Raw genomic sequence first — 24,153 nt, 5'->3', positions numbered from 1 at the left:
TAGCACCGAAGGCTTGCGAGCCTACTAAAAATTACTTCAGCGTTGTTCTGCATGACGTTGTATATGTTTTCTGGATATAAATTTTAACTGAAAGCTCAAACAGTTGGTACAAGGAATTCTTGACCATGTGTCTCTACCTTCACTAAACTGCGGATATGCATTCGATACCCTTTCTCCGATCTCAGCTGCCAAATTGTGCCCCAAGCGTAGCAGGTCGTGGTATAGTATTTTTAGAGCATGTGTTTATAAGGGCAGTTTCAGGGTGCACATGGAAATGACGCTGGCTGGTTGTATGGCCCAGACCGTCATGTGAAAACTCAGACCATGCAACTGAGTAAAATGTGCCGCAGACAAAACGTCGTTCAATGTCATATACATAAAAACGTGGCGCGACTGCCTTCTGAGGGTGGGTTGGAAAACTCAATTATGAGTCACCTGACTCACTCACTCAGACTCACACTGACCCGTGAGGTCATCTCTACGTAAGCCCACCTAAGTGAGGATTTTGGCGAGCTTGAGTACGATTGAGGGTGGAGGGCTCAGCTGATCAGAATCTAAAAGAAAAAAAAACACACAGAGCAAGAAAGACAGGGACACGATAGAACGACACGCACACAGCGCTGTGTGCGTGTGGCTCTCTCGTGTCCCTGGCTTTTTTGCGTTGTTTGTTTTCTAATGAATAGCCCAAGCTTCCACGCTGACCAGAATTCTACAGGAGTCAGACCCATTAGAACTCTTTTGGTGAGTGACGCACAGCTGAGTAAAGTTTTGGTGAGTATGGGTCCGAGCGATGCCCGACTGAATAAAACTTTGGTGAACGTGAATCCGTGTGATCCAAGGCTGAGTTGAATTTCGGTGACCCTGTGTCCAGAGTGCGGGCCTCAAGCAAGAAATATATTTTGTGAACGATTCTTAGTGGCTTCTGATTATTTTTCCGGCCCATTGACAATGGTCAAAAGCTATCGCTGGAGCACGGCCGCTGGATCCCGTGGCCATGGCTGAAGTCGCGGTTACGGTGGCAGCGTGAACAGTTTATCCTAGTGATGCGCCCCATGCTCCGAACGATTGTGTAAGGAAATAAAAGGGACCCAACACGGAAGTGCGCTGCTGCCGCATTGTCAATATGTTACTTTAGGTTACCTCACACAGAGTTCATAGGGAATATTATTTCTCTTAGAATGCACTGTTGGCAAACATGGCACAGAGCTTCTGCGAGAAAAATTATTAAGCAAGTGAAAAGCTGCAATTGAGTGGTGCTACTTTCATTACTTTTTATATCCTTCTAGATAATTCTTTTTAAATTTTTCTACGAGGCTATTTCTGCTCTGCATTTGGTGATCACGCCGCATTCCTATAGTAAATTCACGATTAAGGTTATTTTGCATAGTGCTCAATCCTGAAATGTTAAGTCGTTAAATTACAATGTGCCATTTATGAAGAAAGAAACCTTGTAATTCAGTTGAGACCAGGATATTTTACCTTTACAAATAACTAGCCACGGCGGCCGCATTTCGATGGGAGTGAAATGCGGAAACACGCGTGCACTTAGATTTAGGTGCACGTTAAAGAACCCCAGGTGGTCCAAATTATTCCGGAGTCCCCCAGTGCGGCATGCGCCATGATCAGGCTGTGGTTTCGGCACGTAAAATGCCACAATTTAATTTTTATTTCTTACGAATAACTAAATTCGCGCATTAATACATCTCAGCAGGTTATTTTATATAGTTTCGTGCATACTCATTATGGATGACTATAAAAGCAAACACGCAGAAGGGGCGCGTAGACCTGCCACACGGCGTGACGCATACTCCATATAGAGACGCCACAGCCTAAGATGACTGCATTTGTCTGTATGACTGCTGTAGCTGTATAAACGTCAATAAATGACAATAATACAAAAACATTGATTGCTTTCTGTCATGTGTCAGAACCTCTCTTGGCCTCCTCCTCACCAACCTTTCGCATGCATCATGCGAACAAATCGATAGCGAGCTAAGACGACTACGCTTAAACGGCTCGCGAAGCGCTATGTTTTATTTGTGCCAACCGGAACAAAATCAGAGTGCCATGAACGCGAACTGAACCGGCACTTTGTTCAGTTCCGCATCCCGGTCTGATTATTCAGTGAACGCCGCTGAGAACGTGTGCACGTTATCATGAGCGTGAACGAGTACGTGTGAGTGTAAGCAGAATAGTGTAGAAGTGAGTGTGAACGTGACTGTGAAGCAAGCTCTTACCTTGCACTGCATCAGTGATCCTCTTAGTTGGGTGGTAATTCGCATCAGACATACAGCTGTGAGTTCGAATCAAAAGAGTAACTTCGCGACACCAGTTTATTGAATGGAGTACCATCCCATGATTCTGTTAGAATGAGTGCGTCCGTAAGAAGTGAATCTGAGACAGCCCGAGTGAGCGTGAGTTCGTCAGTCTGAGTAGGCCCATCTGAATATGATACTGGTGACTCTCAATGCGAGTTTATCTAGCTTAGTCCGGTCTCAATGAGTGCGAGTACCAGTGAGCTCGCCTGAGTAGAACTTTCGTGAAGCCGAGTCCGCGTGAGCCTATCTTAGTAGAATCCCGCTTAGTCTAAACTCCGGTGGGCGCTCAGCTGAGCAAAATACCGATGATTCCCAATTCGAGTGAGCCTGGCTGAGCAAAATTGTAGTGCGAGTCCAATTGAGCTCGGCTTAGTACAATTTCGGTCACTATGAGTCCGAGTGACCTGTATGCGAAAAAAAATATTTTTGGTGAGTCTGGGTGAGCTTCGTTTATTTTTCCTATCTATGCTCTGAGAATCTATAAACTTGTCAATCCAAGCGCTTACATGTAAAAAAATAATTAAGAAATAAGTAAGTAGTTTCTTCTTCGCATCAGGTTGAAAAAATATTTTTAAATAAGGGGTAGAAGAAGCAAACAGCTTCTTCTACCTTCGCTCTCTCTAAGAAGCAATAGCTTCTCCTTTCTTATTGTGAAAAACACAATGAGAAAGAAATTAAAACATACGTACACAAAGCAACGCTTTAAAGAACTGCTCTACGTGCCGAGCGATACTGATGAGAGAGATTAAGAAAAACTTCATATTCATTGGGCATGGAAGACCATTTAAAGTAATGAAGAAGATTCTACAATTTGGGGGTTCTTTGGCCTCGCACTAGATGCCTCTCTCGTTGCGTCGAAGATAGGCCGAAAACGCGAAGCATTTGAGTTAACGCTCTCTTCCACACTACTACGACGCTGCGCGTACGGTTAGTCACCGTTTCGTCGGCTTCAGTATATAATACCGCCTCTCTCCCCCTTTCCGTCTATATGGCTAGCCTACTCTCTCATCTTTCGAAATCATCAAACATGTCTTTATGGCAAGGTAAGAAGTGTTGCTCGTTGCGATGGCACCAATAACCGAAGGAAAGTGTCACCCGGAGCTTGTGATTTAGATCAAATCAGCCGACCGTATCATTATTTACGCTGGCAAATCTCTTTCGCAATGCAGAAATATCCAGCACAACATAACCCCCTGACATGAACCGACTGCTAAAGCTGGATTCGCACGAAGTATCGAATTCTGCGGACGAGCGTTACGTGTCTCAGGGCTGCTAAACAACACCGCAACACAAGGACGACGCAGATAAGCTGCTGGTGGCGCAGTTCATTGCGGCTAAGCCGCGTCATGCTCGTCTGGGGAATTTGGTCCGTCGTGAGAATCCTGCTTAAGGCGAAAGCACATCAAACCTCTACTCACGACAATTTTTCCCTATAAAAATTCGGCGGAATTCATCTTCACGGTGAATGTCGGCGTTGATGGGATTAGCATTGCGGAAATGCATCAACAGGCTGAATAGCAACTTCCGAAACGTCTCATGAATGAGACGAGCATGCACCCGGGCAGCACTCTCGCGCTTTCTTCTGTAAAAGCTGTGCAATCTAACACCGATGCAGCGAAGTCCCCGTGTAGCACGTGTGTGTTTCAGACTCGTGCGCAACGAATTACATGTACATAATTACTAGTAATCAATAACGTGTTTTGGTAATTTGGTAATTAAACTATTACTTTGTGTCATCGTTAAACTTGAATGCTTTAATTCAATTGCGTTTATTGTAATAGCAATTATATGGACACTCCAGGCGCATTACTGCCGTCGCCGTCGCCGTGAGGTTCCGTATAAAGTCGACGGGCGATAAAAACGTCGCCGTGCGCCTTATGCTTTATGTGCGAGTGAAAGCGTGCGAGGGGGAGCCAGCGACCGCGGATCAATCTCGTGCTCGCAAGGGCGGGAACCGGGAAGGATGCGCGCAGTCCTCTAATCGCGCGCAACACTCCGGAAGGAGGGGGGGGGGGGCGTTCTGCGCCGCGCGCGCCTGCCCGGGCGGCTGTATCTTGAAAGCCATCTGCGCCGGGGGCAGAGTCCTTCCCGTGCTGTGTTTTGGCAGTTTCGTTCGCGTTGTTGCGAGCGGTGGCCAAAGGTCAATTCGCTCCCTGCTGCTGCGGCGCTTACTATCTACAGCGTTTTGTAAGCGAGTTTCCGTGGTCATCGCGTGAGATTATTTCATGTTTGCTTCTGCACGCGTGACACCAGGCTTGTTAATATAGTTAGTGTACCTATGTTTACAAGTTTATACGGCCGATAAAAGTACTATCCTGACTTCGTATAGCTGTCCCCTAATGTGCTATCGCAATCGGTGCTTCGCCTATCGGGCGAAACTGCCACTTTTTTGTGATTGAAGAGCGGCCCATACCCAGTGACCCAAGTTCGCGTAAATGAGGTTTATTACACAGGGGACCCTACCCAGTTACACACTGATAGTGACACAAGTTGGCGTAAGAAACGTTCAATAAAGATATGCACAAACCCAGTGGCACATACTCATTAATTCAAGTTGGCATGAAACAGGTTTATTGAAGAGTGGCATACACCCTCTGCCACATACGCAGTGGACATTTCACGATTTGGTGTTAAAGAGCCTTATTGTAGAGCGGCACATCTCAGTTGCACATACCAGGTAATCCAAATTGACATCAGAAAGCCAAGTTGGGGCGACAATTGGTTTCGAACCCGGTACACTCATCGAAGCAGCCTGATGCTATAATCATTAGACCCTCGACTACTAAAGTGACCCAAATTGGAGGATAAAATGGTAAAAATTGCTGCAGAAGAAGACAGACAGAAAGCCCCCGGAGAACCTATGAAGTGCCTTAAGAATGCTAATCGCAAAAAAAAAAATCGGTTGTTTTTGAAGAGCGAGAGACGAAGGAATGAAACAAGGGAGGCAGGAAGATTAACCAAAACGTAAAATTTAGTTTGCTGCCCCATATTCGCGAATGAGGAGTGAAAATCAACGGAAAATAACTGAGCAACCTTCGGTTTAAAGACGACATTGTCATATTCCGCAACAATGAGGACGAATTACAACATGATTGAGGACCTTACCCGAGAAAGTGTAAGAGTTGAAGATTAAAATGCAGAAGACAAAGATAATGTTCAATAGCCTGGCAAAAGAACAATAAGTGAGGATCTCCAGTCAGCCTCTAGAGTCTGTAAAGGATTATGTTTATCTAGGTCAATTACTCACACGGGACCCTGATGATGAGAAGGAAATTTACAGAAAAATAAAATTGGGCTTGAGTGCATACGGCAGGCAATGGCAAATCATGACTGGGAGCTTACCAGTGTCATTGAAAAGAAAAGCGTACAATCACTGCACTCTACCGGTACTGACATAGGGGACAGAAACTTGGAGGTTAACAAAGAAGCTCGAGAACAAGTTAAGGACTGCACAAAGAGCAATGGAACGAAAAATGTTAGGCCTAACGTTAAGAGACAGAGAGCGGCGTGGATCAGAGAGCAAATGGGGATAGCCGATATTCTAATTGACATTAAGAGGGGAAAATGTAGGCGGGCGGGCCATGTAATGCGTAGGATGAACAACTGGTGGAACATTAGAGTTACAGAATGAATACCAAGAGAATGGATGCACAGTCGAGGACGGCAGAAAACTAGGTGGGGCGATGAAGCTAGAAAATTTGCAGGCGCAAATTGGGATCAGCTCGCGCAAAACAGGGGTAAGTGGAGATCGCAGAGAGAGGCCTGCGGCCTGCAGTGGACATAAATATAGGCTGATGATGATGATGATTCGGGAATGAGGGAGAGGGAAGCAAAAAGATAAAAAAATATAGGCACTTTCTGCAGAGCACTAGATTAGGAGTTCACTGACTTATTTCACTGGCTTAGAACTCAACACAAATAGTTTACTATACTAACTGAAACAAATACAGAAGCCGTTAAAATGCGAAAAACACAATCCTAACCTTTTTCAAATAAATCATAGAATTTCGTCTCACAACTATACATGATATTTTATAAATAAGAAAATCAGCAGCCCTTCTCCTGTCGAGAAAAGGAGGGTAAGCGAAGCTTGTGGCAACACGACGCTGTCACAGGCATTCCGCTTGGTTTGCCCTAAACTCATGGTCTGCGGTGCTTCGCTGACGTTTGGCCTCAACACCGCGCTCCCGCAACTCGGGGTCCGTGGCTCTTCTCTGACTTTTCGCCTGGGCTTCGCAAGCCCTCACCCTAGAATGGGCACATCGACAACGAGCCCTTTCCTGAGCTACTTCACGGCTCCATTGCTCAAACGCAGCCTGCTCCTCGGCGGAACGCACCATGCAAGGCCTTCCCTTCCGGACGCCGAAACTGCACCCCGTACAGATGGTAAACCAGCGGAGCTGAAATGTGCGACCCCGGTATGAGCGACACGTGATTTCTTTCTTTCTTATATTCCCCTGGCTCATACCTGCATATCCCTGGCTAATATCGGCATATCCCATGCGGGTATGCACCACACGTGATCTTATTATCGTGAATCATGACGTAACTGAGGAGCAAGTGATGTTATTGGTGTCATGACCTATCAGTCATGTTAGTCATACATTCGTACCCTTCGATGCCAATTTTGGTATATACCAAGTGAACGAGACGCGAGTTTTCGACAGGCTTTCAATAGGGTTTTAGCGTGAAACCACCACCACTCCCGCCGCCGACACTTGTGAGGCAATACAAGCTTTGCTTGAAAAAGCCGAAGTATACTAGCGCCCGATTGTAGCATCATCGTGATTGCGGTTAGTTCCGCCTAGATTTGCAGCCCCCAAGCAGTGTGTCCTATCACGTCCTTATTCTATTTTGCTCCCTATAGTGCCATAGTATTAGAAACATAAGAAAATATATAAAGGCGTAGCATGCAGAATGAATGTAAATCAAATATCAAATATCAAATCAAATAAGACAAGGAGACAGCGTGAAGGAGGTGTAACGAGTCAAGCCGCAGTTAATGCTGCAAACAAATGCCATGGTGTCGCAGAAACAAGCCGAGATAAAGATGAGGCAGACGATCTGATGAGAGGATACCATTGGAAGGAAATTAGGCGCGAGAACCTATATAATAACAAAAGGCACTAAGAGAGTCATTGGTGCAAAATATAGCTTGCCGCATGAGAGAGAGAGAGAGAGAAAGTGCTCATTATTTAAAAGCACAGACATTTGCCGGTGTAGAAATCTTCGCCTACAAGCTGTCGTGCAAGAGAGGCAGGAGAAGGGAGGAAAAGTAGAAGCAGAAAGGCTGCAGATGAAAGCATCAAATAACAACACAACTTGATGCATTCATTTCGTTTTCGAGTCCGACTTGCCCCCTTAATTTCACTACTGGCTATTTTATATGGTGGCAAATATTTGGTACGTCAGGTAGTGCTTTCAAAAGTACCCAACCGATTCAAGGTAATAAAAAAATCCAGTGCTTGACCTTATATTGCTCGAGACTGCCATGGGAACAAACTATGTGCGAAAGTATTAAAGGACCTTGATAGACTGTCCACATATTTGTCTTCTACGTCGCCCTTTCATAAGTGTACGCTCGAGAGTTTAGTGGAATGTGCTCGATCGTTACCACAGAACCACGGTTGTCGCAAGACGGACTTGTGGTTTGGCCATGGTGGTAGGAGAGGCTGCCTGTGGGCGCGACGATATAGCTCGTACCCGGTAGTACCAAGGCCACGTTGAATAACGAAATTGCGCGAATGAGTGCTCTTGACATTTTCAACCGTATCTCATTGTGAAAAACGAGCGAAAGGTCACAGGAGATCAACAATAGATCGAGAATCTTGTAATAACAATGCAGCTCTGAAAAGTAATCACGTGCGACCTACTTCGAGACAATATCGCCGAGCCAACTCTAAGCCGCTTATCTCTGGGCTGTTTGCGGGAGTTCCGGATACACTCGACTAATGAGGCATTAGCTTATCCCAGCAGCGGCGGGATTTCCGCTGTATCGCGCTCGCCGCCTAGATTTTCGATGGAGCCTCGTAATGTAAACGTCTGAGGCACGTGAATGAAGTCATGGGTAGGAGTCCTGCAGTCCACCATGCCGGCTTAATTATTATTACGCTGTTTTCTGGCTTTGTAAGAAAGCTCCTTTTAATACCAGAAAAGCAGTCGTTCAGCTGTCTGTAATTAATCAGTGATGTGGCGTGTGTGACGCCCGACGCTGGTCTTCGAAAAAAGAAAAGTAATCTGTACGATGCCATTTTTCGCACGCCGGCCCTTGAGCAGAAATTACCGACTTTTCATTGTATATTAAAAAGAAACTTCATAATACCTCACCGCTTTTGCGATATCATGATGCAACGCGCCAGCGATATCAATAGAACCATGATATAGTTTTCAATGAAACAGAATACCAGCTTAAACGCAGGCTTGAATTATATTTTCAGGCGCATCGTTGGCGTCGGGAGGCCAAGTTCACGAGCTTTTAAATTTATGAAGATGAATTTTATGGCATATAGTACTAATATACTGCTAATAAAATGGGCATACGGTATTATCACAATACTAATAATGTGGCGTAGAGTACATTTCAATAGCATCTGTCACTGGAGTATCATGGGCAACGAGCACACCGATAACGCTGCTCAGCCAATACTTGAAGAAAGCACGTAGAAAATAACACCATCGTAACAGTCAGATGCAGCTAGAAAAGCACCAAGTGAAACACGCTAAACTTTCAAAATACCAACCGCACCACCTAAACTCCGCTGACGCTATGTTACCGTGCTTTGTCAGCTATGGCTAGGAGTAGCCTTTACAAGAGTTTGCCTTCCACACTGCGATGGCGCACAACACCACCTGTGATGACTGTTGTCGCGATGAGGCCCTGGAACACGTTGAGTGTAACTGTGCACACAGACGATATATCGCAACTGTGGTAGCTCGTATTCATCACAGAACATTGCCAGAACACATCATTTGGAATACCGACCTCGCAAGCCATCGCTGCAGAGGGCATGCATTGCTACAATTCCTAAGGACAATAAACCTGCCCAAGAAGCTTTAACGCTAACTATTAAAATTAAAAATTAAATTATGGGGTTTAACGTGCCAAAACCACGATCTGATTATGAGGCGCGCCGTAGTGGGGGACTCCAGAAATTTGGACCACCTGGGGTTCTTTAACGTGCACCTAAATCTAAGTACACGGGTGTTTTCGCATTTCGCCCCCATCGAAATGCGTACTTCCAAAACACTAACTATTGTTAGTGCTGTAAATAGCTGGCATCGTGTGCATGTGCGCTCTGTCTCTCTCTCTCTCTCTGTTATAGTGTAAGGATTGCAGAGCTACTTCTCTCGGAAACCTGTCCATCCGTCTGTCTGTGACGCATGTCACGAGGCGCTCCATATGTACATATGGGGTCCTATTATGGTTATGACTATATATACAGGTGAAGGTGTCCCAGCTAAAAGTAGCCAATGTTTTAAAAACGACGGAGTGTGAGGAGGCTCAAACCAACTCAGTGGGGTTCAGGATCGCGTGTCCTAGTCTGCGGTATTTTTTTTTCGTTTTGCAAAGTCCGTTAATTAGCATAAACTAATTGCCTAACTTTTTAAATATTGGCTTCAGCAAGGAAGTGCCAATACGAAAGTTGTAGACCACATTTAAAGATAGCTGGCTGAAGTGTTTGCAATTAAGTACCATTCTCTCCTGGTCACGGGACCTCTCCGGCTCTGTTCCTGCGTGACGGCAGCCGTCATCGACGGCGCACGCTCGACTAAGTACAGCTCGGCTGTTAAAAGTAGCGACAGAGGCTTATCGCGCACACTATAGAAAAAAAAAACGGTTGAAAAAATGGTTGAAGGTGGCGGAACCACAGACAGTAAAATATGCCATAAAGTAGTCATTTCGTGCTTACATCTACTCTAAATTACGAGAGAGCCATTATTTGTTAATGCGCATCTATATGTAGTCTGCGAATGTGAGCAGTATAGCGTAAACCAAACTGTACCAGTAATTATTTTAATTTTCTTGGGTCAACATTTCATCATCATCATCATTATCAGCCTATATTTATGTCCACTGCAGGACTCCAATCTCCAATTAACCATGTCTTGCGGAAGCTGATTCCAATTTGCGCCTGCAAATTTCTTAACTTCATCTCCCCATCTAGTTTTCTATCATCTTCGACTGCGCTTCCCTTCTCTTGGTATCCATTCTGTAACTCTAATTGTCCACCGGTAATCCATCCATCTTAGCTGCATTTTTTGTCTCTTAATGTCAATTACGATATCAGCTCTCCCCATTTGCTCTCTAATTCACACCGCTCTATTCCAGTCTCTTAACGTTAGGCCTAACATTTTTCGTTCCATAGCTCTTTGTGCGGTCCTTAACTTGTTCTCGAGCTTGTTCGTTAACCTCGAAGTTTCTGCGCCATATGTTAGCACCGGTAGAATGCAATGATTGTGCACTTTTCTTTTCAATGCTCCCAGTCAGCATTTGGCAATGCCTAGCGTATGCACTCCAACCGAATTTTATTCTTCTGTAAATGTCCTTCTCATGATCAGGGTCCCCTGTGAGTGATTGACGTAGAGAAACGTACGCCAATACCTACTGTATAGAAGCTGGCGGGCAATCCTGAATTCTCGTTCCCTTGTCAGGCTATTGAACATTATATTTGTCTTTTGTATATTAACCTTAAACCCCACTCTTACACTTTCTCGGTTAAAGTCCTCGGTCATTTGTTGTAATTCGTCCCCATTGTTGCTGAATATGACAATGTCATCTGCGAACCGAAGGTTGCTGAGATGTTCGCCGTTGATTCTCACTCCTAAGCTTCCCGAGTCTAAGAGCTTGAATATTTCTTCTAAGCTATTTATTTCATATCAAATGAAGAGCTTGCGCAGGAAAAGGATTTTCGTTCCTTGCTGTTCGTACTTTTCTGGCTTCCTGTTGCCCGTGTCTGGTTTTCCTGTTTCCGTAAAGCACCAGCAAAACGGCGAAACTACTTGGCGTAGAAACACAAGAGCAGAAGCTCCGCATGTGCTAGCTCGTGCGTATAGCTTTGGCTGTGCTGCCACAGAAAGCTGTCGTCGCGTGTAGCGTACGTCTAGATGTCTGGTAACTCACATCACACTCCCATTGTATCAAAACGTGTTACCATTTGGCACAGTGTCGTGTGGCATTTAAGTGCGCTCTAGGTAGTTCAACCACGCTCTTTGCTTTTCCTTCGGTATAGCCACAGCTTATCACAAGGAAAGTGGAAAATAGATTTGCTGAATCCGCATTGCCCAAGCTACTGTGGTTGTGCAATATAGATTATTACAGAGCGCCTAGTTATGACTGTACCCACGCGCTGCTTTCAATTTACTCATTAATCTGCGCGTACTATTCAACTTTAGTGTGGTTTAATCCGCAGACACTGGCCCTCCCACGTTGTATATGTGCACAGGAATCATCCTCATTTCAAAAGTAACCCGCACACCAGTCGTTCTTCCAAAGCTCGGCAGAAAGTAAGCCGCGTTGTGAAGGATCAGCCGAGTGTTGATCCTATATACGTTGAGATGGAATTTTTTCTGATTAATATTGCGAAATGGGGCTTTGGGACTAGCTTTTGGAATATATATAATTTGCAAATATGCGTGCCATGCGGTGCAATCTAACATCTTTGCGACTATGGATGTAAATGAACCTTGTGTTAGAATTTTCGAAATGTTCTGACTCCCTTCATGTAAAAGTTTGGTGTCATCAATCAAAATTGTGCGCTAACAATTCTGTACGTACCATGTTGCGTTCACTGACGAATAAACGTCATTTAGGTCAGTACAGTGATTTTTCCATAAATGCACGTGTGCGTGTCACGTATAATTCATTAAGAAAGTAAAGATTTGTCTGGCCGAAGCTTCGTCTTGTGAAGCTCTCCAATGAACTGGCATGATCGCTCACTAGAGCACGTTTCGTAAAGTTCATGTTGCATTTGCATTTGTTTTACGTGGGGTTCCTCTGGAAATTACATGGAATATATTTGGCAATGATTCCGTAGGAATGACACAGAAAGAGCACGGGATATGCATGGAAATATTGAAATTGCATGCGGAATTCTTCAGTAAAACTTGCGTTCGCGTGTAAAACGTGAACGCAAGTAGAACGATAAGGAGAACACAAAAACTGGTTATCAACGGCAACGTCGCAACGTGTCGACAAATATGACACCGAATGTACTTGCGTATGCTTAAAGTAAAGCACCTACAACACGTGCATCGGGAGCACACGTGGACACTCACGAAAGTAAATGATTCACGCATGCTAGTTCCTTTTACTGGAGGACAATTCAGGGCTGGCTTAGGTACGCGCTGCCGCTATTAATTATGCGCCACACTTCGACCATACGCCGCACTTTATTTATTTATATGAACATAACCTTACTGTCTGTTAATTAAAAAGTACACTTCCAATCATGACACTGCATCGAAAGATCGGACGATGTTCCACCAGTCAAGGTTTCAGTTAATAGATTGGCGCCTTGCGTGTCGCGCTTCAAGCGGGCTATGAAAGGAGCTGGTTAGTGGCTCTTCATACTTACTCATGTGCTAGCACATTACAAGAAGCACAGACACGAATCCGTCTTTTAACCGTCTGTTAGTGTTTCGTGTCGGTGTTTCTTGTAACGTGATATCGTACGAGCAAGTATGAAGCGTCGTCCCTGTGATTCAACCTCTGTCCTTGTTTGGCACGCCCGCCATGCCATTCCGTGAATTCCTCAACTTGCATAAGTTTTGAGAAGTTTCAATTACTCCTTTTCAACCAATATAAAGCAGTGTCCTCCGCTTGCTATTATATTCGGGGAATATTGAGATATATAGAAAAATAAAAATAAAAGAATGTGGTGCATAGGGCTGATGTCGATGCCATCTTTGTAATAAATGAGGAAGTTTCTATTGAAACTAACTAAACAAGCCGTACGATGTGATTACGATTTTTTTGCGCATGTGAGCAGCTTAATGCAACGTTTATTTTTTATATGTTTTTTTTTTCAATTGAACGTGACCGCCTTGCGTTGTGTGCGCGCATTCTTCCAGAACATGTGACTCTAGATAATTATGGATCCGCGTTTCCTCTCTTCTATTTATCTCTCTCTCTCTCTCTCTGGATCTGCGAGTGGACTCAGCTGCTTTCTCTGAATAGTGAACAGCAGCGCTCATAAGCAACGCGAAGAGCTGGTCAAAATTACTCCAGAGCCCTCCACTACGGCGCGCTTCAAAATCAGAACTGGTTTTGGCACGTAAAACCCCAGGAAGAAGAAGATTTCTGACGCATCGAGCGTTGATTTTGGCTGCATTTTCATCTGCGAGAATAGATTTTCCTTGTATAACCGGCTGTTCGCGCATCGTAAGGTGTTCAAAAATGTGCCACCACATAAAGTATCGAGAAGTGCCGCCACGCGTGTAAGCTCACGCTTGCCGTGTACGCTAATATGGTTTCCTCTGGCGTGAAACCTACAGCCAACATAGGGAATATTTGACTGCGTTTACAATAAAAAGATCATATGATGCATTAGGCGCGCCGCAGTCAACAGTACCACGAGCACGAAAACTGTGAAGGGCAGATGTTTCTTGCGCCTGACACAGAGAAAAGAATAAACGCAGGGAGAATAACCACAACTGAGCCTGATTGACTACCCTGCACTGACGGAAGGGATCAGGGAAAGAAAAGGTCAGGTGAAGGAGAGAAAGTCAAGTGTTAGTTTTAGAACGACACATAATTAACTAGATGGTAGGGATTAACGTTCGAAATAGTTAGGCGAGCAGACACGGACACCAGAAAAGAAAAATGGGCAACAGAACACAAACACTAGCGTTTGTGTCGTCCGTTTCCTCCCTCTTGTGTCGGTGTCAGCCCGTCTAATTTTGTTGAACATCAAGTTTTGATTTGCACAGGAGTCACCGAAGTAATGAAAACGTTCAGCTCCGAGTCATGGAAGATTATTCAGTCCGGTTGCCTTCAGGAGTCGCACGAGCGCTTTTGTGACCTTCTGGAGCTTTTATGTGCGAGATCATTGCACCAAGATCTTGTGCAGTGCACAAGGTCTCCCGTCTTGCTGATTTAGAACCATGGGGCGGCAAGCCTTTCTATATTAGGCGTAGTACTTACGGCAAGCAAAAAAATTTGAATGTGACCTCTTACCTTGCATTTGAACCGCACAAAGCTAATAAATAATATAAATGTATGTGAAAATTTGAGTTCTTCCTCAAAAGTGTTGTTTTGCTGTTTTTATCAAATTAGCGATTATGTTGAAATAATGAACGTCGGAGGCGGAGCTTGACAAAAGCTACGAAATCGGCAATAGCAGTAAAGTTACCGTTATTCATTTAAATATTTCAATTACGATTTCAAGAGACAAAGACTTACCAGGGAAGTGATGATGTAGTTGTAATATTCGGTCATCATTCCGATTTCCGATGCCTGAAATATAGAAAGTATGAATATATGCATTTAAAAAGACAAAATCATGAAGCACAGAACAATCACTCAAATGCTTGTGTGCTTGTGCTTAAGAAAAGCTAGGAAAATTGTAAAACAGAATAAGTAAAGTGTCAATACATGTGTCGATTGCGGTGTCTTGAATTTCTTGGTGTTGCCCAAAATTACGCTTCCTTTTTTGTTTTATTTTTTTCAACATTTGTTTTATGCTTTTTCCACTGATGCCTAGATGAATGCTTATGTTTACCTGCATTTCAGAGCATTTCCTAGTCGGAAATAAGAACTGCTGTTGATAGAAGCGGACAGACAGGCTTTTTACGGCACCACCGAATACTGATTTAGAAAGTGTAAACTATTATTCGCTGGTCATCAAGAGATTTCGTGATTAATGATTATAGTGTCACGGCGAAGACATACTCGACATCCATAAAGTTTAGCTGGTTCATTTCTGAAAGCTTATATAGCGCATATGCGTTTTTAACAAGCACGACCAAGAGTCAATAGTAAGACAAATCGTTTGGAAGAGCCGCAATGTTCCTGGTTCATTAAAGAAAAATTAATTCATCCGCCCGACCGGAGCACGAAGCAACAAAGGGAATCCGTGCGGGTTTCTTTACATTACGCGCTTCTTTTTTTTTTACGTATGGGTTTCCTTTCTAACACCGTGCTACAGTCTTGTGGATGGCAATTTTTCGTTTCATGAACGTTTATCCTCCCTGCGGGCTTCCGCATAATTAATTTGTCAATGTTTGTGGCCATTCCCACTGGATCAACTGTCTAAGGGTATTATAGACAGACCCGGAAGTATACTGATCCTGTAAAACCGTTTGTGGAAATACAGGTCAAAGCTTCGCACGAGCAGCCACACTTGAAAATTGGCTGTGGTTTAGCTCTGGTTAAACCTAGTCGAGTAGCGATAGCTACACACCCCCGGCTGTGCTTAGGCTTCGCTTGTAGTTAGACATGTTGTTATTAAACTTAGTGGTCTAGAGGCTAAGCGAGCCTGTCTAGCGGCATCGCTTTCACGGCGTTTGGCGAACCGTTCGGCACGCTCCTCTTGAGTCTCTTCAGCGCACTGTCTCCTCTTCATTTTTACGGCGATCCCTGGCATTCTTCAGGCTGGCCGACTTCTCACCATCCATACTGCGGCCTCAACTATGGCTGCGACGACGCGAACTCTCCCCTTCTATAGTCCAGTTCACTACCCGGTTATCACAGCTGCGGAGAGCGGGGTGTAACGTCGTATACACAGGGCGCAGCGAGCGCCCAACGTCAGGAGCGGTGGCCGCGCGGCGACCGAGACGGGGCGAGTTGCTGGAGAATCGAGGCTCGTGGTGCGACGTCACATAAAGGGCGCGGCGAGCGTGCCAGCGTGGCGGTTGCCAGGCAACGGCGGACGCTCGCCTGCAGGAGTGGTGGCCGCGCAGCGACAGCGACGAGCCGAGTCGCTGGAGAATCGAGGCCCGTGGTGTGATGTCACACAGAGGGCGCAGACAGCGCCCAACGGCACGAGCGGTGGTCGCGCGGCGACCGCGACGCGCCGAGTTGATGAAGAATCGAGGGCCGTGGTGTGACGTCACAGTGCGGCCATGGCTCAAAGTGTGGCGACGGCGAAGAGGCGTATACCTGGCGTAATGTAGCTGTCGCTACAAATGATATATTCCGTAGTTTTATAGCCCATAACTGATCTTTTGGAGAAACTTCAGTGAATAATATGACTTTTGCAAGAATACAGTGCCGCCATCTGGCGCTCAGTTTCATAATCGGAGAAGCATTGCCTATGCAAAGACCTTGCACAGTAAATGCCCATGCGCAGCGTGCTAAAGTTATGTGCTTACGATAGGTCTACCGCTACACAACCGACCGCACATAAATACACATGGACCGATGGGTGGGCAGTCAAACTTACGGCATGGACATTCTTAGGTGTGGTAAAATAATGAATTTAGCGTCAGAAACATCACATAGAGTGGAGTATATAAGGACAGGACGAGCGCTTTCCTGTCTTGATGTCATCCTCTCCTTGTGAGCTTGATTTTGGTATGGTAAGGTATGGCATGAAGAACTTTATTGAGTCCTCAAGGTCAACCCTAGCTTGACGCGGGCCGCTCCCACGTTGTAACTGTCAGGCCGAGGCCTTCAGCCACATCGTGGGCCTTCTGGACTGCCCGTAATTGGCCAGAGAGTGATTAACTGTGTAGCATTTACCGCCACCATTCTTGTTCCTTGTCACGGTCAGTGAAGATCGCGGGGCACTGCCAAAGCATGTGGTCAAGAGTAATGATGCCATTGCACTTATTACAATTGGTTGGAATTTCCCTCTCCGGATAGATCCTGTTAATAAAATCTGGACTTGGGTATGTCCTTGTCTGTAGCAAACGTAATGTGACCGCTTGGGCTCTGCAAAGCTTACCGTGTGGCATTGGGTATTCCCGTCTGCTTAAATAATAATGCTTCGTGATTTCATTATATGTTAATAATCGATCTCTGTGTTCCCCGGGTGAAGTGTAAGTTGCTCGGTCCTGAAGAGCACGGCTAGGAAGTCCTCGTGCTGCTTCATTTGCCGCCTCATTGAGGTTTCTCCGAATTCCGTCCACCACCCCCAGATGTGCAGGAAACCAGCGGGTTTCTATCCTCTCACTGTTGACCTTGTCTAGTAACATTGTGCATAACTTACATACTTGATTTTAGTGCTAAATTCTTTATTATTTGAAAAGCCCCAACTAGCACCAAAGCAAATAATACTAGCTGTGGTCGCCTTCACATCTACCAATAGAGAGCGCATATGAGCATGTACAAGTACTTTTCCTTTGTATATGCACGAGCAATTACAGGACAACTATGCGGAATCAATCATTGTACGTTCGTCAGAGCTACACACAGAAACTTTCGCGTACGGCTATATCTGTTCCTGTCTTATGGTGCGTGACGCACGACGAATTTTCATGCTCACATACGCAAAGCTTCTACGCACGTGTAACTAAAGCCACCTTGTAACTACCATTTGCAAGGTACAACGATCAATGCCCCAAATGCTTGAAAGCGGTTGTAGAGTTGTGTTCTATGTTTCATGACAGTGTTAATTTGACGTCACTGTGCAGAAAACAGAGAAAATTTCCGCCTGACAGATGGCGGTGCCCATAAATAGAAAATAAAATTGCATACAAAACTGCGAGCTTCAAGGTTAAAGGGCGTGGTTGGTGTTTAAAATGTACATTGTTTGAGTACTTTACTCAACGGTACGAAAATACTTTTGGGGTGCAAGCTGTGAGTCTTTCATACGAAGAAATTGCTGCGTTTAAAGAATGCACAGCATCGAAAATATCTGAAAAAAAAATAGGTTTTTCAGCTTGTCTTCCTGACTCCATAAACGCCTTGAGTGAGTTTACTGGAGAGAGGCACGTGCTGCCATGATTGGGCGATTGGGGAACTAAGTAATCCGAAGACACTGATGCTCGGAAAGGTAGAAACTCGGCGTGTAGTGGTGAGAAGTAGTTGAAACAGCTTGTTACGTCGTGTGTGCAGATGTGTTGTTGCGGCCAATGTACAGTGCATTTCACTGTTAAAGGAAACAGATGAGCGTGGAGCGCACACAAATTTTCCCTTCGGCAGCTGTGCAATCACTCAGCTTAGCATCAAATTATACTTTTGGCTGGTGGTGGTCCCTTCCCGCACACCTGTGTACTGCATTGAGAGAGCTTTATGCGGTACTTGCAACTAGGGTGCCATCAAATTGAGAGTCGCACATTAGATCATGTCTTTTACTACAGATGCGCACTGTCCGTGTTGTTTTGCATTGTAAACCGTGCAATGACGAATTCTCAAGTAAAATAACATTGCGGCAGAACCCATTCAGTCGAGGGTAATGCGTAAGCATTGAATCAATATAGCTACACAACGAAACGGCTACCGTCGGAACGAGTTACGTGCTTCTCCAAGAACACTCGGTGCCATCTAGCGCCGATGCCGCGAAGCTTGCGCGTGGTCTCCGAAATGCGTGGGGCGCCGGTGCGTGCGGACGCTGATCAAACGCGTCATGCAGAAACCGGGCTCCTCTCTCGCGCTTCTTTCTGGACACGCTGCGGCATCTGGTGGCACTGCCGAGAAGTCCGTGCGTGGCCTCTGAGACTAGAAGCGTGGTCGGCCGGTGGCTTCGAACACTGCTAATGGGTACCTGGCTTGCCGCACGCTCCGTGCCGCATAATCAGCGATCCAAGTTGGCGAGAAGTTCATTGAACAGCGGCACATACCCTGTACACTCCTGGCGCAGCTCGCTAAAGCGCTGGCGTGAAAGGCATTCATTGAAAAGTGGCAAATACCCAATGCATTTGTGGTGCAGCCTGCTAACGCATCGAGTTGATTTCCTCGAGGCACCCTCGTGATGTGGGTTCAATTCCGTTCAACATCGGAGAAACTTAAGGGATGTTTGTTGTGATTGAAGATGGGCATATTCCTAGTGACGCATAATTAGTTGCCCAAGTTGGCATCGAAGACGTTCACTGAAGAGCGGCACACACGTACTGATACATACCCACTCAACCAATTTGTCGTCAAAGATGCTCATTGGACACCAGCACAGACTGAATGGCACATACCCAGTACTCCAAGTCGGACTCAAAAAGAGTTTCATCAAACGGCGGGGCCTACCCATTCCTGCGTCTATACTGACCCACGTCGGCTTACTAGAGGTTCGTTCAAGAGCGGTACGAATGTACACATTGCCACATACTCAGTGAGCCAAGTTGGTCCAAGGAGTTGGTTTCAAACCTTGTTACCTTAGCACAGCAACCCGATGCGCTAACCGTTCGACCGCTGACTACCCAGTGGTCAGTGGTCGAAGACGGGAAAACGGTTGGATGCATAGATGAAAACATACACGCAAACATAAATATATAGATAACCGCCGGAAAGTGCGTGAGGTAGCGTAAGAACGGTGACGCATTAAAAAGGGCTAAGGCAGAACCCATCTGACAATGCATATTCACGTTAATGAGACTAGCATTGAAGACACACCACATATTGCCTACGCCGAACGAGGCTTGTATGGATTCAGCCTCCTCTGTCATGCATCCCACTTAGAGTTACTGTACATGCTACCAAAGGTAGCAGAGTTGCGCGTCTGATTTATGAACGCCGATCGTGCCTCCATTGGCCGAACGCCATCACGTGGTTTCCAAGCAACCGTGCACTGAGGAGAAGCTGATGCTCCGGCCAGTTTCTTGTATTTCCCGACGCCGCCGCTGCAGCGAACTGGATTGACGCAAGTTAACGCTAGCCAAGTTCAAAGCGAATCTGGTCGATCTTGGCGTTCGCTGTTACGTGCGGGTCAGCTGAGGAACAACACAACATGCGCAGCAGATCTCACAGGTGTTCAATCGTAGTTCCATCGAAATTCCACCGTAATCAGACAAAAACAGCTAATATTGCATTAACCAAGTGATTTCTACTTCGCTGCTGGTGTAAATTTTCGGCAGTGGCGTAATCGTGTTTCTGCCGAAAACTTACGCCAGCAGCGAAGTAAAATACACTTGGTTACTGCCGTATTAGCTGTTTTTGTCTGTTTGCGCATCTGCGCCACCAGATGGCAGCACCATACAGGCCGCTCACGTTTACGGTTCCGCCAACAGGCCCCAACGCTCGGTCCAGCCTGGTTCTTTATTCTATGATCCGCCTGCGTTTACCCGATAACCGGACAAGCTAAACTTCTCTAATTGACCGGGTGCTCTGCTCCCAACTGCACCAATCGCTCGGAAAGCGGAAAGTTCCGAGAAGGTGCACAGGTAAACGCACAAGTCCAAAAAACAACTAATATTATTCGCGCTCCATCTCACGCCACGCAGTTAAAAATCAGCAGTGCCTTTTTTCTTCTTGACTATTTTATCTAGTGAGCTGTTTCCATGCGCTTTGTTTGCTATTAGACGGAAAAGCGGTCCAGACGCGATGGAAAAGCGCCCATGGTCGACCGACGACACGGTAGGCATGTCGCCTGCAAAAACGGAGTTCGGCTTCACCACATAGGTTTGGTTGCTTGCCAGGCAAGATGGCGGACCTACGCGCAACTCTGCTCCCGTAGGGAGCATATACAGTAACTCTAATCCCACTGGGCACGCTGTGCCATCTGGCGATGCCACCTCGAACTCTAAGTGCGGGTAATGTACGAGGACATATTCAGACAAGATTGTGTGAATGTATATGACTTGTGTTTGATTGTGCCGAGCACCAGACAAATGTTTAAGAATTTTTTTGTCAATTAAGACAGGCACATTTCCAGCTGCACATACACTGTGATCACAATTGGCCTCAAAGAATTTTACTGATGAGTGGCGCATACAAATTGACCCAAGTTGGCTTGAAAGAGGTTCGCTGAAGAGCAGCCCAAATCCAGTGTCTCATACTAAGGATCCTATTTTATTTCGAAAATGGTTCCCTCAGCACAACATACCGATGATTTACCCATTAGACCATGGAGTAACCAGCGACATAAGTTGGCGGTAAAATGCTTAGATACATAAAACCACAACAACATACCGGAAAGTTCCTGAAATATTTTAAGAATGCTAATTGCGTTTATATTCTCACTTGGACGCCGAAGGAAAAGGCCGTGTTAATGGCGCAGGCAACTGAATGGCAATGTTAGGACGGCGTGATTCAGAACGAGAGTCTTCGGCACAACCTCCGTCTCAGCGATGCACTGACAAACCATATCATGCAGAAGCACCGCTTCGGAAGAGACAACCATGCCACGCGACACTGTCTGCTCTTGCGCTAAAAACTGAGGTGGCGGTTGATGCAATATCGTTTGACTACGCGTGTGATGCGTTTTAAACCAAATCACTGCTGTGGTGAATCATAAATCTCTTGGGTACCACATGCGTGACCAAGGGTGAAAGAAAGAACTCAACTATAGAGTTGCAGATAAATGGGCACACGGGTGCGTGACTTTTTCGAACAACAGGCACAAATATACAAAATTTCTTTTTTTTTTTTGAGAATGTAAGAAGTGAATACTTCTTTAATGCATTATTAGGGTACTTCCGACACATTCCGAGGGCTATCTATATATATTTGTTTGTACCTAACCGTTTTCTCGCCAACCTGGGTTACTGGGTAATCCGTGGTTGAATGGGTAGCGCATCGGGCGCCCATCCTGGTGAAACAGGGAACGAAGCCAACCGTCAGTCCAATTTGGGTCACTGATTATGTGGCTATGTGTACATATGTGCCGCTATTCAACGAAACGAACCTTTTTCACGCCGGCATGGGTACCTGTAGATGCGGCACCAGGTATGTGCCACTCGGTCTGTGCTGGTATTCAGTGATCCTCTTTGATGCCAACTTGGGTCACTGGCTTGGTGCCAGTAGTTGCGTGCCCCTCTTCAATGAACGTCTTAAACGGCAACTTGGGTAACTAGGTATGTGCCACTGGAATGTGCAGCTCTACAATGATGAAGGTATGCCGTAAATTCATCCGATGTTGAGCAGAATGAAACCCACGTCACAAAAGTTACTCAAGGAAAGCAGCTCGGTGCATTAGCAGGCTGCGTCACAAGTGAACTAGGTATGTGACGCTCTTCAGTGAAACTCCCTAACTTAGGTCACTGAGCATGTTGGTTGTGCGGCAAGCTGAGGGAAACGATTCTGAGCGTCAGCAGGCACCGCCGCGAAACGTTTCTCCTCTCCGAGGCCACGCGCGGACTTCTCAGTAGCGCCCATAGGTGGCGCAGCGTGTCAAGAAACAAGACAGAAGCGTGAGAGAGGTGCAGGGTTGCCGTATGACGCGTTTCTCAGCGTTCGCATGTGCCGATGCGCCATGCATTTGGGGACTTCATATAGCCATATAATAATTTTCTATCGCAAACGATGTTTCGCTTTTCGGGCGAAACTGCTGTCACTTTTAACAGCAGAGCTGTTTAAGCCGGCCGTAATGTGTGCCGCCTGCCACCGCGTTGCCTAGCAACCACCTCGCGCATTGTCGCGCGCAATGCTCGGGAGAGAGAAAGAGAAAATGAGAGAGAGAGAGAGAAACAAATTGTAGCAGCACCAACGAGTCAACGCGCAGAGCTGTTGCCGACGCCATGCGCGCTTCTCCGCGTCCCCGCTAGAGTGTACTAGAGTCCCCGCATTAGCGCCGAACGCTCACGGTGTCCATGACTGCAGCAGGCGCCTCTGGCTGCAGCTCAGCCGAGCTTCCACCAGGTGCGCGCTACGCCGCATACGCGGTAACGTCATCCCGGCATGTCGTCTGCAGCGCGCCGCCCGTACACTGTGCATAGCTTTCGCCCCACTTCCCCTACGTGTGCTCGGCTGCAAGTGCTTCGCGAGGCGTTCCCCGAGGCCACGGGCCACGAGGAAATACTTCTACACTTTGTATAGCTTAGCATCACTTCGTATAGCCAGGACCAGCTAGGAACCGCTCAGCCCCGCTGTGTCTTTAGCTTTGCGCCACTATAGTGTAAGCTACCCCAATTTTCTTTTTCTTTCGCCCTTACAGGTGACATTCTATATCCGCTCAAAGATTGTTTAGATGGTTCGCCGAAGGCGTTCCACTGAATAACTTATGTAGGCTTTTTTTTTAGGCTGCAGCAAATTAAAAAAAAAATCACCTGTAGCGGGTAGCGCAATTATAACCTTCGAAGTAAATTACTCGGGGAGGCAGATATTACTTCCACGATCAATCAAACTCATAATTACCAAAGTAAGAAATTTCACTCATTAAGTTTTTGAGAAATAATAAACAGCAGATATTACAATTTAAGAACTGTCAGATAGTGAAATTGTAAGGCATATCGACTACGAACGAATTATGAGGATGGCACTGGTTTGGAGATATGCGCCGTCAAACTAGAAGTAAAAATCCCTCGTGTTCCTCCTAGTTTCTTGAGCAAAGTGTTGTTTTGCGCATTGAAGCCCAAGATTAACTGAAAAGCTGGGCCATCGCGCATTTTCAAAATAATATCTCGAAACTCTTGTGTGCCTGAGAATTCGTTGGAAGTGCACACGCTTTGCGAACGACTTGTAAATTGCTGTACTTCCCGTAAATAATTATTGTAATTTGTTAATTAGTGTGCTTATGTTAAATATTAAACGGAGTATTTTGGTTTGTCGTAGAAGTAATGCCCGCCGCACCGAGCAATTTAAATCAGTAGATTGACTTGCGACCATCTGCCGCAGTCGATTTAAACAAATTTAGCGCAGCTAAGAGAAAAACAGCATGTATACCACGATGTAAGAAGAACAGGTGATCCGACGGAAGCGCGCGGCGTGTCTCACTAATGTTGGGATGCCGCTAGGTGGAGCACGCGACTAGGAGGCTGGGCGTCGGGGGTATGGGGGCCGGGGGCAAACATACCCTGAGCGCGCGCG

The 24,153-nt window shown here is 45.9% G+C and overlaps 1 pseudogene; it reads right to left on the bottom strand.

The window, feature by feature from the left end:
• LOC119461537 (glutamate receptor ionotropic, kainate 2-like) overlaps positions 1-24,153 on the bottom strand; it is a 306,355-nt pseudogene that overhangs the window by 146,501 nt on the left and 135,701 nt on the right.

The sequence above is a fragment of the Dermacentor silvarum genome, chromosome 8, assembly GCF_013339745.2.
Source record: "Dermacentor silvarum isolate Dsil-2018 chromosome 8, BIME_Dsil_1.4, whole genome shotgun sequence".
NCBI classification, from domain to species: Eukaryota; Metazoa; Arthropoda; class Arachnida; order Ixodida; family Ixodidae; genus Dermacentor; species Dermacentor silvarum.
Note: the sequence above shows the minus strand (reverse complement) of the source record. Positions and strands in the feature narration are given on the sequence as shown.